Genomic DNA, 17,204 nt, shown 5'->3' on the forward strand with positions numbered 1-17,204 from the left:
CAGCCTTATAGCTTACAAGTTTTGTTGAATTTGTAAGGAATGTTTGTGTTTTTGCATAATAAATTAATAATGAATGGATTTAAAAAACTTTTATAAACCAAATTCGCAAGTGAGAGCGACTGCTTTTCATATTATTTAGGCATATTCCTCATTAAATCTCGTTGTAACGGTTTAAAAAATTGTTTCTTAGTTTACTTAGTTTACATGGGACTTCATATCTTACTCTAAGTTCAGTTTCATAATATCTCAACAAAGGCAGTCGTATCTATCATCAATACTTCAGCTCGTCTTTAGTTAAATGTTATTTAAATATAAATATTATTTTTCTCTTCGTTTAAAAAATCTGAGTGTACACTCAGGCGTTGCCAAAAGTCCAAAGCTAATAGTGAGGTTCAAAGTCAAAAATCGCTTTTAAGTGCCAGCAAAGTGCAAGTAATTAATTATTCTTATTTTTGGTTTTCCCAATTTACTATAAAAATATATAAAATTGATATTATTCTTACTTTTTAGAACAGGTTTTGTTTCAAAATCTTAAGTTTCCCTCAAATACCATATAAGGTATGATCCATTTCGATGTTCCCTACCTTTTTTTTGAAAGAAAAAACACAGAAACTTCAATTTTAATGGCAAATGTTTATTATCATTCGAAAGAACATTCTTTGGCATTTATGTTTTGGAGATTATCTCTTTCAAATGTTGGTTGTGGCTATGTCTAAGATGAACTATCCGTTGAGTCCAATTTTCAATGACTTCTTCAAGCATTCCAACTGGTAACCGGCTAAGACACACGTGATGTTTTGCTCCAAGGCCTAAATCGAAGCGGGATTGTTCGCATAGACCTTAGACTTCACATATCCCTACAAAACAAAGTCACACGATCTTGGTGGCCAATTGACCATCCCAAAACCTAAAATTTCTGCTCACTGAAGTGTTCTCTCAATAAATCCATTGATCGATGAATGTATGGAAAGTGACGCCGTCTTGTTTTAACCAAATGTCGCCGGAATCATGAGTTTCAATTTCAGTCATGAAATAGTCAGTTAAGATGGCGCGATGACAGTCTTCATTGAGAGTTACAGGCATTACATTGTATTTTTGCCCACACCAAACCGTTGTTTTTTCTGGGTGAAATGGTAGCTTTGAATTTTTTCAGGCTGCTCTTCGTCCCAAATGTGACAATTTCGCTTGATTACAGACCCAGTGAGCCAGAAATGGACATCATCGCTGAAATTTTTTATATGTTTTTTTATATATTTTTTATATATTTTTTATATATTTTTTTATATATATATTTTTTTATATATATGTATATATTTTTTTTTAACTTTTTTTTAGTTTTTATTTTTTTATATTTTATTTTTATTTTAATTTTTCATTCGACATTTTTTTGTACGTAATTTTGGCCACATCCACAATTTTTCTCAAATTCGAAATCCTCCGTAATTTTCGCCACACCCAAAATTCTACATAATTTAATTTTCTGCCCCACCCTGTATCGTATTGACTTCTTAGCCTTTTACTTTTGTCACTTCCAAATTAAATAAAACACTGTGTGATAAAAATACGAAGAAAAGCGCGAAAATGATTGCTTCCGCATTCAACGCTCGAACTATCGAGCTATCAGCGATCTTTTCTTTAGCAAATATTTGAAAAACAAATAGAACATCAAGACAAAAATAAGCAACATAAGCACCACAGCGCATTCGAAAGAAGCATAGTCGCATACCAACAACAAACCAAAGCATTTGCATTGCGCTCCATTTGCTTTTCATCGCATTCATCAACGTTTCCCTTTACCGCATGTTATTTTATTTTACACTTTGGTCTTTATTTTTTTGCTGTTTTATGCGCTGCCAGTACAATTGGTCAGCGAATGAATGGAATATTGAGAACTTAAGATTTTTATAAAAGAGGGATAAAAATAAATAAGTAAGAAGAATTGTGTTCGAATCACATTAAACGAAGGCATAAAACTAGAATACTAGGCTTCTTAAAAGAGATATTAAGTTAGTGAACGACATTAAGTATATAGAGAGTGGGCGCGGTCACCCAATAAGAATATTTACTTATATATTGTTTTTTCAAATCTGAGAGGTCTTTGTTAGATACATAATTTAATCGAAGTTTTCTACATCTAAAGCAAAGCTAATTTGAAGCCCTCAGTATTACGATTCCGAGTTTAAAGGAGTTTAGTTCTTATACGTATTTTCTTACTAATGTTTTCATTCTACATTACCTGTTAGAGAGAGATGGGGGAGAAACAGTGAGAGCTGTCTATCGACTTTTTTTTGAAAAAGTATCGAATATCGCTTACTCCTATATAATTATCGGCTTAGAAAGTCGGTTCTATGAAACTAGTGCGATTAGGACACAATATTAGAGCTTTAAATATAATTTTAGCTAAAAAACGCTGAACTAAGTGCTACTGTTCACTCCATGTAAACACCATAAAAGGTATTTGCGACATGAAAAGGTCTCTTAAGTAAAGTCGAATGTGGATTCTTCTTCTTCCTTGGCACTACAAGCGTTTGTCGGTCTGGGCCGAGACCACGAAACTTCGTCAGCTGCCTCTGTCCTTTGCGGGGTCACGTCAGTTGCATATCCCAAGTGCAGACTGGTCGCTATGCATTTGGTCTTTCTATTAGATGTGTGAGCGCCCTTGCTTCCGGGTCTCCAGATAAAGGAGCATTTCGCTGGAGCGTCATCCTCCAGCGCGTTCGTCCAATTTTTATGCGCTTAACTATATCCATGTCCCCTCAAAGCTCATACATAACTCATACAGAGTTCATACAGTTCGTGGTTCTATCCTCTTCAATCCTCTTCAATATTCATCGCTCACGCGGGCGGCTCCAAAACTCTTGCGGAGAACAGTTCTTCCGAATCCTACAAAAACTCTTTAATCGCGGTTCGTCATCCGCCATTTTTCTGCGCCGTATAATAGAGCGAGAATAATAAAAGACTTATTGAGCGTAATATTTGTTCGTCGGGAGAGGGATCTCAATTGCCTAACGATCGCAAAAAACGAGAGTTATTCTGTGCTTGATCTTTAGGCATTTTATTTGTGTATTGAATCATTTTGAAAATCCCACTATAGTCTCTCGTAAGGTTGTAAAGTTGCAAGACAATGCATTTCTCTCTAAAAGTCATAACTTTTTGTTAATTTTTTGCGCAATTGATTTAGTTGGCTGCTCAAAAAGCACAAAAGTTCTTAAAAGCGCAGAAATCCGGTACGAAAATATCCAAATTATGCGCTTCCAAGCAACATTTTACTCTGCATGGAGCATAAATATATTAGATTCGTGCAAAGTTGGTCATAAAAATGTTGCCATAATGTTCATGCCTATTTTTTACGAGTATGCCTGCTATTTGAAAAATCAGCCAGTGGCAGCTACAGCCGCAAAGCACCGCTAATGGCAGGCAATGTACCGCATTTTTGCTGCAACAAATTGCCAGCGGCAATTAGAGGTGGGAAATTAGGCGATGCAACGAGCGTGGCGCAAGCACTCACACATAAATAAATGTATGTATTTGTGTGCAAATATGTTGCTGTTGTTTGCTGCTTGCGGTTGTGCATTTACATACCTATTTACGTGTGTATTTTCTCGCATCTTCACGTAGTCTTCGCAATTTTCTAAACATTTCAAAACACTGCTATTTTTATAAAATGCGGCAACATGCAACTTTTGGCGCGCAACTCCAACGTTGCATACACTTTATGCACCATGCATACTCACACACATACGCACATGCAACAAGCAGCGCTGAAACGCATTTTTATGCGCCTACATAAACATTAGCGTTGCGTATTTGCTATTTTTAAAGCTTTTTACACAGAAACTTATTTTCTTTTTTACAAATAAGTGCATTTGTGTGCGTGCATGTGTGTGTGTGTGTGTTTATTTTGCTATTCACTATTTTCCATTTCACTTTAGCTATATTTGTATGTTGGCTTTTTGCGCGCGATTTTTACTGCATTTTCTTATGGCTGTGTACACATGTTGGCTGCATTTTACCGTTAAAACTTGTGAAAGAGTCAAAACTAAACAAACGCGCGTAGAAATTGCAATAACTAAAAACTCAAATATAAAACAAGCGACTATAAGTGAAAAAAGCAACAACAATGCTATTGTAATCGTACTATTTACAACCATTGCGACGACAGCAACAAAAAGTACTACATAAAAACACATGTCAATAATATAGGCCAACTCGGCTGAAGTGCATTGAACTGCACAGCACTGTACTTCGCTGTTAGGTGGTAGTATTAGGAGTATACATACATATGTACTAATGCCATGTACAATTTTATAGATACATAAATACATATGTACATATATTTTAATACTTATGTCGAATAAGGACCCGGGTGAAAGCTTTGAGAGGAGTTGTATGAAAGTTTTATTCAACTTTAATATTTTATTTGACTGTTATAACGGTAATTCGTTTAGTTTTTCGGAAATTTTATCTTCTGTAGCTTCCATAAGCTTCAGAGCTTTCAAAAATGAAGCTTCGGAGCTTTTCTAAATGAAAGCTTGAAATATGGGAATATATTTTAATACTTATGTCGAGTAAGGACCCGCGTGAAAGGTTTAAGAGGAGTTGTATGAAAGCTTTATTTAACTTTAATATTTTATTTGACTGTTATAACGGTAATTAGTTTACTTTTGAAAAAATTTTATATTCTGCAGCTTCCATAAGCTTTACAGCTTTCAAAAATGAAACTTCGGAGCTTTCCTAAATTAAAGCTTGAAATATGGGAATATATTTTAATATGTACTTACATATGTCCAATATGGACCCGGGTAAAGGCTTGAGAGGAGTTGTATGAAAGCTTTATTTAACTCTAATATTTTATTTGACTGTAATTCGTTTAGTTTTTAGGAAATTTTATCTTCTGCAGCTTCCATAAGCTTCAGAGCTTTCTTAAATGAAAGCTTTGCAGCAGTCAGAGCTTTCATATATGAAAGCTTTTGTAGCTTCCTTATGCTTTAGAGCTTTCGTAACAATATAACATATGAAACTGATAATACTGGTTATCTGGAAAGCTTTTGTAGTTTTCTTAAGCTTTAGAGCTTTCGTAACAATATAACATAACAAACTGATAATACTGGTTATCTTGTACACCAGAGACCTACCTTCTGATCGTCTCAGCATCGCATTCGTTTATTGGTCCACAGCCTTTTTGGCGTTTTTGATCTTCTGTGGAGTAAATTGGTTCGATCTGCGATCAGCTATACTTTTTATACTATTCCATAACTGCAAAACATTTCACAGATAACAAACTACTTTGGACTGATATGAGCTTTTATTGTCAGAATGACATTTTTATGTTAAAAATATCTTGGAATAACTTCCGTATTCAACTAATATTCCTTGAGTGTGCCCATCTTTTTACCACGATACAATCATATCCAGAAGCTACTACTAGCAAAAGAAAGTCTTTAAACTACCTCATAAGTATTAAAAATAAACCAAAAGAGCTTTTAATGCCTTTTTCGGTGCTAATTTTTATCTATTCTTGCAAAAAATAAAAATAATTTCTTGGAGCTGAATTGTTAAGGATGTTCTTTGGTTTCTGATAAAGAATCATAGTTGTTGGACTAACGTAATTGATGTAACTCTTCAGGAAATCCAAAAAAAATCACATTTGGTTCGAGAAAAAAGCTTTTGCCTTTAACATTTAATTTCCATCCGAATTTTACTAAAATTCAAATTTTTCGGTCCCGAAGTAAATGTCAGAGACCATATAAATATGTAATTAAATTCTTTTCAATATTCAGCATGACGAGTTGAATCGATTTCATCATATCTCTCTGTCTGTCAACTTCGCTGTATACATATATGCAAACTAGACCTTGAGTTTTTGAGACATTGATCTGAAATTTTTCTTACGTCATTGTATTCCCAAGGGCATCCACATTTGTTAGAATTGTCGATATCGGTTCTCTATAGTATACAGCTGTCATAAAAACTGTCCGATCAGAATCAAGTTCTTATATGGAAAACTTTTTTATTCCACAAGATATCTTTACGAAATTTGGCATGTAGTATTGTTAAAGTCAATGCTACAATCTCCGAGTAAATTGTTCAGATCGGTCCACTCCATCATTTAGCTGCCATATAAACTGGCTAATCAAAATCAAGTTTTGGTATGGAAAACTTTTCTATTTAACAAGCTAGCTTCACGCAATTTTACATACATTATTGTTCGTTGCAACGATGCAATCTTCGAACAAATTGTTCCGATCGGAGCGATATAACATATAGCTGCCATACAAACTGTCCGCTCATAATCCAGTTCTTGTACGGCAAATTTTTTCATTTGGGAAGAGTAAGAGCTTAGACGCAAACCAAGTGACCTCAGCATTGCTGCTTCTGATCCGGAACATATGCACTTATGTCACTCCCCTTTAACTTGAAATGCGTGTCATCAATCAGAAAGTAATACTAACGTACTGTTTTTTATTTGTTTGCCGCGCTTGAAGTTTACACATCATATAATATACGATTTCACTGAATAAATATATACCTAATCTTTCTTCTACCGCTTCTTTGGCAATTTTAAAGCTCTACATACTGATAATTCAAGTAGTCATCATCATTATATATTTCTCATTGAACGCATTTCCTTAATTCTTGACTCATCATTTCTACTGTCAATACCACCGACGACTGTCTATGAAATGGGCTTCGTGCCGTTCGACATCATTTCATAAGCGCATGCTTCGTGAGTTTGGGCGCGTGTGCACGCTTAACTGCAATTCTGTGCTGCGATAAGGTCCACTTGAGCGGCGGCGAGCGAGTAAAAACGGTAATGACATGACCAATAATGTACTCAGGCATGTATGTATGTATGTATGTATATACTATACATATATGTATTATATATGTTTGTATATATGTTTGTATGTATGTATGTATATATATTTGTGTGTATGTATGTAGTTAGGTTTGTATGTAAATGGTGGTCGCTCAGCACTGTCTTCACTTTCTGTTGTTGTAGCTGCGCATAAAAATCGACTTCATTGAAAAGTTCAAATGTGATTGAACTTCGCTATTTTCAAGTGAATTTATGCATGCGTGTGTGTGTGCTGTTGCATTGCGTGTACTTCTCTTGTATTTGTTGTTGTTATTATTTGCGCTTAATTACCGTCATTTGCATGCGATGGCAGCAGACAAGCCTGCACCAAGCAGCATCCTAACGCGTTGCCATCGATCGGCTTAGTTACCTAGCTGGCTGGCCCTACATGTTGTGGCATGCAACTAGCATGCAAATGCATTGCAGTTACAAAAACAACACAACCAGCAATACCAGCAACGCTTTAGCGCTGATCTCATCGCGGTCGCACTGTGTTGTTGTTACTTATGCTGCTGCTCTTTCAGTTTATGCTGAGCAATTTGCCTTGCTGTTAGTTTCACTCGCTTGTTTATTTATCTAGTTGTTGTTGGTTTTGCTGTTGTTTCCCTCAGTTGGCAAGGTGCAAAATGCCAAATGCCATCAGCGTTGCGTACACAGCCCACTTGCGTGAGGCAATTCATACACGACGCTAAGTGCTGATTGTTGTAATTTGCTGGTGATTTTCCCAAACGCTTTGAATGTGGCGTGAATTCGCATGCAACAACACGCAATAGAACTGCAAATGCATGTATTTATTTATATATGTGTGCAGATGTTCCGCTGCCTCTGCTAAGCACTCTTCACTAATTTGCGTTCACCTTCGGCGTCAGCACACCCTGCGTATACGCAACCTGTCGTTCTGCTGCTATGCTTGTGGCAAGTTAATGACGGCAGCATTGCGGTAACTGCAATTTGTCACGCCTTGCTTTGTATGTTTTGTGCATTTCAGCACAGCATCAATACTTCCTCGATTTCGTTGCGCTTGTTTTCCTGCATTTCATTCCCGTTTTTCATGCGTTGCGTGCGTGCTATATGCGTGTTGCTTCTCATTGTGCTCGCACTAATATTCCTCTGTGCTGTATTTTTATTTTACGCCATCTTGTGTATGGTTTTCATTCTTATTGGCTGCAATTCAAGTAGTCTACAAATAAATTTATGCATACACACATACACATATAGATTATTTATAAGCCCGTTTGTTTATGTTTGTGCTCTTATAATTTGTGTGTTTTTCTTATTTTGTATTTCTTGTTAATAGTTTTATTGTTTTTTGCCACACAAGCAATCTGAGGCACATACACACATATTACTTAGTTTGCGCTTTGATCATGAGTTTGTGTTGTGTTCACCGTTCTAAGTGGGTGCACGCAAACAAGTCCAATTACAACTACAATTTTCTATAACTTTTCATATATACATATGTATGTACTATGTATTCACTTACATATGTGCATATATACATATGTATATGTTTATTGCATGCAGGCACTTTAGCTGTCACTGCGGCAGCGTTTTTGCATACAAACTTGCATTTATAAAGTGTGATGTTGCACAGCTATCTCTAGAGATATGAATGAGCTTGCATTCTTATGCGTGAGCACTTCGCATATTGATCGCTACTACAGAGTGGGTTGACAATGAGAATATTCTTATTTTGATATTTTTGTGAAATTTTTTTAATTTTTTATTTAGTTCGTACTTAGTACTTATTTTAAATAATTTCTTATATTAGGGGCTTAAACGATTAATTTTGGTTTTTTTTTTGTATTTTCAATTTTATTAAAATGTTTATTTTTATTTTTTTTATTAAAAATGTTTTTTTTATATTTAGTAAATTTTTTTTTATTAAAATTTATTTTGTTTTTATTAAAATTTATTTTTTTTTATTAAAATTTATTTTTTTTTTATTTCAATATTTGCCATTTTTCGTGTTGTTTGTGCGCTTTTCGCAAATTTTTTTATATAAAATTTATTATTTAAATTTTATTTTTGTTGTGTTTAGGATTTTTATTATTGGTTTGTTTTGCTTTGTATATTTGTACTTTTTACATTTTTTAATGTTTTCTGTGTTGCTTCTGCAATTTTTGCAAAATTGTTTATTTTTTATTTAGCTTTTTTGTAGTTATTTTTTTTTTAATAAATTTTTAAACCTTTTTATTGTTTTATTTTTGAAATTCATTTACGTTTCACTTTTTTCATGTTTTTGTTTAATTTTTTATACTTTTTTTAAAATGTAAACTTTTTATATTTTATCTTTTAATCAAAATTTTTATTTTTATACTTGTATTTTTATATAAAATTTTTGTTTTAATGTTTGTATTTTATATGAGTTTTAATTTGTTTTATTTATAATTTTTTTTAATCTTTTTTTAATTTTTATATTAAGTGTTATAATATTGTTTATTATTATTTATAAATTTGTTTTGCATTTTTTTATTTAGAATTTAAAACTTTTTATTTGTATTATATTTTTTATGTGTTATTTAAAATTTTTATTATTCTATCTGTATTTTTATATAATTTTTAATTTGCTTTATTTATAATTTTCTTTAATCTTTTTTTATTTTTTATATTAATTTTAAAATTAATTCGTGCAATATTTTTTGTTATAATTTATTAATTTTTTGTGCATTTTTTTATTTGGAATTTAAAACTTTTTATTTATATTATATTTTTTATGTGTTATTTAAAATTTTTGTTATTGTATCTGTATTTTTTATATAATTTTTAATTTGTTTTAGTTATAATTTTCTCTCAGGTTTTTATTTTTTATATATTTATATTTTAATATATTTTTAATTTTTGTCTTTATTATAACTTATTAATGTCTTTAAAAATTTAATTCCTACATATTTTTTGTATTTTTTCTATAATTTTTGATGGTTTTTATTTATAACTTTCTCTAAAGTTAAAGTTTAAATTATTTTAATGTTTTTTATTTTATTTTTGTTTATTATAATTTATAAATTTTTTCAGTAAATTTTTTTTTTAGAATTTAAACTTTTTATTTTTTTATATTTTTTATATAGGTTTTCCAATTTTTATTTTTAAATTTTATATATTTATGATATTTTTATTTATATTTATATATTTTTACATATAATTTTTAATTTGTTTTATTAAAATTTGTCTCTAAAGTTCATATTTTTTTTTTATTAATTTTAATAGTTTTTAAATTTTTTTCTGTTTATTAGAATTTAATAATTAATTTTTTTTTAATATTTGGTTTTTCTTTTCTTTTTTCTTTTTTTTCTTAATATTTGGTTTTTTTTTTTTTTTTAATAGTTTGTTTATTATTTATTTAGTTTTTTCTTTTAAAAGTATCGACAGTTCAGCGTTGCTGTGCTTTATTCCTTAGTTTCTTTCAACAGATTGTTGTAATAATTCTTACAATTTCCCTTAAAATTATTTTTCATCGTGCATAAAACCCGCTCCACATGCTGTTGCACAGATGCTTTACGCTTTGTTGAACATGAATGCCAATATCAATATCTTTCTATGTACTTAATCTGCTTGCTGCTCACAAAGGGAAACATACGATAACTTTTGTAGTTGTTATTGCATTAATTGCTTGAGTAATTCTCAAGTATTGTAGTGCTGTAGTTTAGTTTACTTTGATCAAAGTTGTAGGTCTTCCTAGTTTCTATTTAAAATCGTTTAGTGATTCTAGTTGCTTTCGCTTCGTCAGATCTTTATAGAGCGGCGAATCGAACAAACAACTGGTATAAATGCAATAAACTGGTATAAATAATTGGAAATGTTATAATAAGTGGTTATACATTTTAATGAGTTATGTAAACACTATCTTTTATAGCACCAACAGGCAACTGGCATTTAAATCTGAATTCCACTTGAACAAAAAGCTGCCATCGAAAGTGCTCAGCACAAGTCACAGTGCTAATATTAGAAACCAAGCGTTCTAAATATACAAGTAATTAGTAAATTTCGATTTTTCTCCTCACTTTCACTCCCTCTCGCCTCTTTAGTTGTGCTATTTACGACTACAATCAGTCCACCTGCATATTTTTCGCATGAAATGCCATAAGTAAATTGTTTTTATTGTCATTTAACTTAAAATTAGCAACAAAAATATTTCATAATCAACTTAATTTCTGCAAAGCCAGCCACTGCCATCTACCTTTAACTCAAATACAGGCCGCTACACAGCAAAATCTTGGCCGGCTGCCATCGATTCCCCGGGCGGCGCAGCGAAGGTGGCGAAAGATTGCAAAAAGTTGCGCAAATAATCAGCAGCTTCGCTTCGCTTACCTTTCCAGTTGCACGTTCGACCAAACTTTTCCATTTATACACGAATGAACACACACATACACGCGCACACGGAGACAAGGAACGCAACTACATGCTTGGATGGCGGCAGTGTGACGGCCATTTTGTTTTCTGTAGATGCAAAAAAAAAATTTTAAGGCAAATTATAGAATAAATAAAATAGAGCAGGGAGAAAAAACTGTAAAAGGCAAGGCATATTGAAATAATGTAGAAATTGTGAAGTGAAGCAAAACTTGTGCAATGTTTTGCAAATAAGTTGCGAGACTCGCTGACACGCGGACGCTGCGCCATGACGGCGTCGCTGTCGCTGCACGCTGGAACGAAGCTTGAAATCTAGACAGGCAAATAGCACATAAGCAAACATACATACATATGTATATACACATATATTTATGTAGATACATAGTTGAATAGTAAGTTGAGTGACAGCAGGTCCTTTGCCAGGACGACCCATTCGCACTGCATCATTCAGCACTCGAACAATGCGTCAAAAGTTGCACAAGCATGGAGCCAGTCACTGCTCACACACACACATACACTAGATACACTACACTAGAAGGAAGCACGCGGCAGTTGGGTTGAGCAAAAAGCAGAACCTGCAGCCTGCATTGTAGACACGTTGGCGCTGCGCGTGCTCTTGCTGAGGCGTGTTGCTGCTAGGCGCGCTTAGAGATTGAATTGATGTAGCGGATGTTGTAGTTGTACTGCAGTGCGTTGTAAATTCATAGCAAGACAAAAGGAAGCTAGTTAAAAGCTGTTACTGCGTACATGTGGCAACAAGGGAGGGAGCAGTTGCAAGTGCGATGCTTGGGTGGCATGTGGCAGACAGTGAATTTGATTTGTGTGCAGTTGGGACTTTCGCTTTCGCACACCAACACGCACACACGCACCTACAGCTATTGTGTTGCATGCTCAATGGCGCCAGCTCACGCGGCTACAAGTGTGAGCTTTTGCTTTGTCGAAGTTTTTGCTGCATTCTGCTGTTGTAGTTTGAGCCGCATAGTCCCTTGCGTGCTAACTGGTTTGTTAGAGAAGCAGTGAGGGGTTAACGTCAGGCGTACCAGGAAATGACAAAATAAGGAATGCTTTACACGTCATTCTCGAGTTTGCTGGCTTTGTTTGTTTGGCGCTGAGTGTAACGGTTATAATGCTTGTATGCCTGTGTCTATGTATCTGTTTGTACATACATATATATGTATAAATGCATATGTGCGTGTGTGCTTTAGTTGGCGCATGATTCACGCTTTTGTTGTGTGGTGTTAAGTCAGCGGCAGGGTGTCACACGTTAAAGGTTTTGCACTTTCTTGGCGTGGCAAAAATCTTGCACAAAATTAAAGCGAAAGGGGTGTATTTATTGCTTGACATATTTGTTGCAAAATTATTTTCGGCCAATATGAATCATACCCAACTGTTTATGTTTACAAACATTTTTTTTTTCGGTGTATTCTATATGTATAATTATAATTACATTCATACATACATATACATACATATATCTATGTATATATCGTCACCTAAAATGCAAAATAACTTAACATCAATTTTCATAAGTTTAGAGGCGAAGGAAAAACGATATAATAGAAAACACTTAAATTGAAAGAAATTTTGAGTTTTGGTTATAAAATGGTTATATATTGGTTATCATACTCATATTGAAACAAAATTTGAGTTTTTGTTATAAAGCGGTTATATATTGGTTATCATATTCATATTGAAACAAAATTTTAGTTTTGGTTATAAAACGGTTATATATGGGTTACCATACTCATATTGAAACAAAATTTTAGTTTTTGTTATAAAGCGGTTATATATTGGTTATCATATTCATATTGAAACAAAATTTTAGTTTTTTTTTTATAAAACGGTTATATATGGGTTACCATACTCATATTGAATCAAAATTTGAGTTTTGGTTATAAAACGGTTATATATGGGTTACCATACTCATATTGAAACAAAATTTGAGTTTTGGTTATAAAATGGTTATATAATGATTATCATACTCATATTGAAACAAAATTTTAGTTTTGCTTATAAAATGGTTATATGTATATGGGTTACCATACTCATATTGAAACAAAATTTGAGTTTTGGTTATAAAATGGTTATATATTGGTTATCATACTCATATATTTGAGTTATAAAATGGTTATATATTGGTTATTATAACTGACAGCGATTTTCGATTTTTTTATGATATTTTGTCTTGCATTTTAGGTGACGATATATGCATACATATGTATATTTATGTGTCTATAAGTAGGCTATTCATTATTTTCTGTATAATTAAATAAAATCTGCAAAGCAAATAATTTCTTCTTTGCCTGAAATTCAGCACCGCAAGACCTTCAAATTCTCTTCGCAAATAATTTTCACAAATATTTCTTGCAATTTCTGCGTTTTACTAGCATGAATTCTACAAAAAAGAATCCACCTTTGCATCTGCAAGTGCCGCTGCCGAAATTATTTTGCGCAAATGAATATTATATGCACTTAATTAAGTAAATAGCATACTTCTTTCGCTTTGCTCGTCTGCTTTCATTATTTTCTATTTGAAGGTTCTTTATGCCGTTGTACCGCCTTTGACGCATATGACTCGTGCTCGCACACCTCACACTCATGATCTCACTTATCAAAAATTTTCGCCGACATTTTAAAAATATATATTAGGTTGTTTTTGTTTTTGTGCACTACACGTGCGTGTGGGTGTGTATACGATTTGTGGCTTTCTTTTATCGTGCGAATTTAATATGTTTGTCTGTATGTACATATGTATATTTTGTGCAAATAATTTGCGAATTGGCGTAGAAAAATAAATTACTTATATTGAATTGTTGTTGTTTAATGTTATACATTTTTGCAAATGTAATCAAAATGGATTTGCAATGACCCAATAAAGTCGATCGGCATATTTTCTATTAAATTGAGTACAATTATTTGATTTTTGGTATGTTAAAAGTTGAGTTTTTCAAAGAATTTGAATGATACTCCTCTCAGAGTTCAGAAAATCCATATACGTATGTATATTAAGCTACATAAATAGTAAAATCTAGTTCACTAGTTTTCTTTCTTTCTATGTATCGGTGTCTCTATCTCTAACTCTATCCCGATATCTCTTTCTCTCTCTATTTCTCTATGGCTCTTTATCGCTATCTACTTAAAATCTAATGTCTAGGATCGCTTTTTGCCCTGTAACTCTTGCAGCCTTTATCCTTTTCTGTCCCTATCTCTCTCTCTCTCTAGGATATAATGTATCTCTTGCTCTGCCTCTGTCTCTGTCGCCATCCCTATCCATATCTCTCTCACTCTCTATCTCCCTCATTTTCCGCCTCTATCGCTCTCCGTTTTTCTCTTGTCCTCATCTCTTCCTCACTTTATTTCTCTTTATCTACTTTTTATTCCTTTCTTTCTCTATATGGCTTCCTCTCCCTCACCCTCTGAAATTGTTGTGGAATATAATGTATCTCTTGCTTTGTCTCTGTCTCTATCTCTATATGTCTTCCTCTCCCTCTCCCTCTCCCTCTCTCTCTCTACCTCTGAAATTGTTGTAGAATATAATGTATCTCTTGCTCCGTCTCTGTTTCTGTCTCTATCCCGATCACTCTCTCTCTTTATCTCTTTCTTCGCTTCATTTCTATTACTCTTTACCGTTCTCTTCTCGCCACCTCTTCCTCTTTCTATTTCTCTTTATCTATTCTTCTTGGATTTAAACGCAAAAATTATATAAAGTGTGATTCATAACCACCACTTTAAGTCACCGATCTCGAAGTCAGATCTTCGACCATAATTTGTATTGCTTTTAGGCTTTTCATACCCTAAAAAGTATATTAAGTGCGCCAAGAAGTTGGTAAAAACATGAAGAAAACATCGGAGACCCTATAAAAAGTATATATATCAGCCGGACAAGCCTTATGGCAGTTTTTGAGATGTCGATCTTAAAATTTTACACACGTCCTCCAGTTCTCAAGAAGCTGCTCATTTGACGGAACCGCCCATATAGGACCACTATGGTACATATATAGCTGCCATACAAACTGAGTCATCTGATCTGATCAAGTTCTTGAATGTGAACTTTTTATTTGTAGAGGCAATTATAGTTTCGGTTCAGCCGAAGTTGAAGACTTTCCTTGTTATTGCTTGATTTTAGTTACGTAGTTACGAAACATCTGTTTTACTCCTTAAATTCGTTATTACATTCAAATTTTGCCATGCTGAAGAGCGCTCTCACCATATCACAGCTCTGTCATCGATTATAGTATTTGCCAGGTCTAAGCTGCTACGCCTTTTATAGCTCGTTCTAATTTCATTAGCAAATAAAATTGCTTCTTCGCGTTGTACCGTTGACGCGAGGACAAGCTTGTGGAACAGTAATTTACATAAATAATATGTATATTTGCCGTAAAATTGTATGGTAACTGTACTGCTTGTGCCTGCAACACCTGCAATGCACTTGACTCGCCTGCAAATATGCTAATTAAAGCTCGCCTGGCATTTTCCTGCTATAACTAGGATTGTCACTATCGAGTGGCTCGACTAAATTTATAGCCATTCAAAGTGTTTGCAACAAAAATGTGCATAAATTTCGCATAGCTGGCAAGCGGCTGGCTCGCAGCGGTGTGTAGTCTGAGTAAGCCATGGACTGGGAAGGACTTCCGCGCACGATTTATAGCGTTGCGGCAACTTCTAAAGTGAATTATTGTTGTGGCATAACACCTTGTCAGACATGTCATGGTGTGTCTGTGTGTGTGCCACAAATGCAACGTTGTGTGTTGTCGTGTTTTTTTTTTGTAGTTGCAAATCAAAAGTCTTATTTGCATGCGCTGCTTTGCTCCCTTGAATTGTTTAGCCTCAATTTACTTTCGTTTAAGGGCCACCAAAGCGCTGCTGCACTCTCTAGCCCAGTTTCGTAACTGTACTTTTTGCTTGTTCCTTTTTTGTTGTGTGCATTAGTAAACATTAAAGTCAATTCGAGTGAACCAAATTGCTTGGCGCGTTCTCATTTGCATGCATGCAACGGCAGGCAATTGTGGCATGCAGCCGCTAGCTGGCTGCCTTGTTGCAAGAAGGCCATAAATTTCCAAAAATCAAAAAAAAAAAATCGAATTGGAAAACGAAAATGGCTGCGCCACACGCTGCTGCTTGGCTATAAGAAATTTACAAATTTTCACCAAATATTCCTTTGGCAGCCAACTCTAACCAGTGCGCGCATGTATAATGCAGTAGTGGTGCAACAAGGTGGTGGCATGAGGTCCGCGCGCGCTATATTGCATGCAACGGCAACATATTTAATTTTAGATTTTTATCGAAGCGCATAGCAAACAAGTCGAAATTGTTCTAGCCGGAGTTACATAAATATTACAACAACAAAAGAGTAGAAAAAAAGAATTTTTTTTCGTAATTTTTTTCGAAATATATTATAACAAAGAAGTACAAAGCAAGAAAATATTTTTTTTAAATTTCTTTCGAATTATATTACAACAACAAAGAAGTACATAACAAGAAAATATTTTTTTAAATTTTTTGAAGTTTTTTTTTTAAATTTTCTAGTCGTAATCATATATTATAAAGCTGAAAGCAAGAAAATATTTTTTTTAATTTTTCGAATTTTTTATTATTTTTTTTAATTTTTAAATTTATTTTTTAAGTTTTTTAAATTAAATTTTATTTTTAAATTGAATTTTATTTTTAATTGAATTTTATTTTTTAAATTAAATTTTTATTTTTTATTTTTTATATTTTTTTATATTTTTTTTTATATTTTTTTTATTTTTATTTTTTTTATTATTTTTTTGTAAGTTTTTTTTTTAGATCTTGTTTTTTTAATTGTTTCTTCAAATTTTTCCTAATTTTTTTTGTGGCGTTGAATGTTAAAGAGAACTTATAAATTTTGGTGTTAGCACGAAAAAGTAATCCAAATACAAATAGCTTCGAAAAATCAACATTTTTGGTTTGTTTTACAAATTTCGGCTTTACAGCGTGGCAAATCATGTTTCGGAGCCAACTACCAGCATATTTATAC

The sequence above is a fragment of the Bactrocera tryoni genome, chromosome 1 (genome assembly GCF_016617805.1).
Source record: "Bactrocera tryoni isolate S06 chromosome 1, CSIRO_BtryS06_freeze2, whole genome shotgun sequence".
NCBI classification, from domain to species: domain Eukaryota; kingdom Metazoa; phylum Arthropoda; class Insecta; order Diptera; family Tephritidae; genus Bactrocera; species Bactrocera tryoni.